Source organism: Microtus ochrogaster, linkage group LG8, assembly GCF_000317375.1.
Source record: "Microtus ochrogaster isolate Prairie Vole_2 linkage group LG8, MicOch1.0, whole genome shotgun sequence".
In the NCBI taxonomy this organism is placed as follows: Eukaryota; Metazoa; Chordata; class Mammalia; order Rodentia; family Cricetidae; genus Microtus; species Microtus ochrogaster.
Genome location: NC_022033.1, coordinates 10,287,327 through 10,289,702, shown reverse-complemented (window position 1 = coordinate 10,289,702; position 2,376 = coordinate 10,287,327).

Genomic DNA, 2,376 nt, shown 5'->3' with positions numbered 1-2,376 from the left:
TTTGCCTCACAGAGGAGAGACAGTCAAGACTCCATGTCTCCTGGGGTCAGAAGGGAGCATCTTGGAAGGAGACCCATAACTGGACTCTGACTGTCACCGCGGGGGAAGGAGGATGCAACCTGGAGGCTGAGCAAAGGAGGCAAAGCAGCTTGTCTTCTAAGTGCTAATGAAAAGCTCTCCGGCTGCTTTGCCAAGTCTGCTATTGAGGTGCGAACATGCATTGGCAATTAGCAGCTGGGGTGCCGGCAGATGGAGCATGTGTGAAAGCCTTCAGGGCGCCATGAAAGCTCAGCTGAAGCAGAACTCCCCCATCCCCCGCCTGCCTGCTGTTGACCAGAACCAGACCTTCCTCTGTGGCTGTCTGCTCCTTGAGGACAGTTAAGAATGGTGGTGAGGCTGGGCGGTGGTGGCGCACGCCTTTAATCTCAGCACTCGGGAGGCAGAGGCACGCGGATCTCTGTGAGTTCGAGGCCAGCCTGGTCTACAAAGTGAGTTCCAGGACAGGCTCCAAAGCTACACAGAGAAACCCTGTCAAAAAAAAAAAAAATTGTGGTGAGATCTGCTATTCCATGTGCAGTTCCTGGGGACTACACTCTTGCTGGGCCTGTCACATTGTGTCTTATTTCGTCACATCACCAATGCTGGCAGACAGAGTCTGTTTTTAAGAACTGGACTTCATCTGAGCATGGTGGCTCTTGACTGAGGCAGGAGGATGAGGAGTTCAAGGCTTGTTTTACCATCACAGCAACTTCAAGGCTACATGAAAGCCTGTTAGAAAACAATACCAATCAACTGAACAAACAGAAAACCCAAAGCAAACAAAACAAAACAACCCCCAAGGAACACGTGCTGGTAGCACTTCCCTTGTTCGTTAGTCTCACCTGTGAAAGGAATCGGCCTACGTGCTGGTGCGCCACTCTCCTGGTTTCCCCGCTACCTTGCTGGTGTGAGTGCGAGGAAGTGAACCCTGATGGGAGCTTGGGAGACTCTGTGGGTCCTGGGCACACTGGAGTAGGGGGGTCTCCCTCCGAGGCAGAAACTGAAGGTACCGAGTCATTCCCGAGTGAGCACGGTGGTGACGCTGGAGCTGGGGTTTATCTGGGGTCTCCTCCCGGGAACCCAGAGCAGAGTTGGCATCCCAAAATCAGCTCCACCTCTGCACCAAGCCTGGGACCCACGACTGTTTGTCTCACTGTGGGCTGCCCTGATGGGATGTGCAGGCACCCCCTGGCATCTCTTGGTACAGAGGTCTTCTCTCCTGTGGCGATGGGGAGATGAGGCTCTTGAGAACACATTGTTGGAAGCCCTGGTTCCATCTCTTCCTTTTTGTTTCAAATTGAAAAACTTTTAAGATATTTTATCTGCATATGAGTGTTTTGCCTGCATGCTTGTATATGTATCAGAAGGTGTCGGATGCCCTGGAATGAATGATGAGGGCACCATGTGGATGCTCGGGACAGAACTCGGGTCCCCTGAGCCCTCTTTCCAGCTCCTAATTTTATATGTGAAACAGGGTCTCACTTTGTAGCCCTGGCTAGCCTGGGACTCACTACGTAGATCAGGCTGACCTTGAACTCACAGAGGTGTTGGCCCCTAGCCTAGCCACTGGCAGCATCAATCCCCTAGGTGTCTGGGACCTATCCAAGGCAGATAGGAGGCAGAAAGCCTCATCTTTCCACACGGTGTCCCCAGCAGTCCTAAGCTGGCTTTCTCTGAGTGGCCACAGGATCATATGTCTTTCTGGTGTCTCCTTCATGAGGGCAGATGGGGCTTACCTCAGCTGGTGCAACCCCCGAACTGACCCTGGGATGGACAGGTGGACTGTTGAGGGACAGAGGGGAGCAGCATCCAATGTCACAGTCACTCCTTGGCCAGTACAAGCAACAGTGACCACCCCAGTCTGTCTGTCCCTGTTCCTGTTAGAATCTCATGGGTGGGTGGGGGGGCGCATTGCTCTGCAACAGGGCCACTTCCATCACTGTCCCCGCCTGCACTTCTAAGACAATGCTGCTGTTGTGCTGGGGACTGGGCGGGTAGGGCCACTCAGGGTACACGAGCTTCAGAGTGTTGGGGTGTCTACTTCTGGTGCCCCCCTCCACTTTATTTCTCTGTGAAATGACAGCCCTCTCTGGGAGCTCTGCAGGGGACAGACAGACCACCAGCTGAGGCCGGAGACTGGCTGCGTTCTCACGGATCTCTCTCCCCTGGAATTCTATCCCTGGGTGCCTTGGTGGGGGGTCACCACCCCACGTGTGTCATTCCCTTAAACTCCCGAATCGAGATGCTTCCTACTGTGTTCTCTCTCTGGATAAGCTCAAGTCACCTACTAGCCTGACTTGTCACTGAGGACAGGCGTTCCTCTCTGGGCCCCGTGTA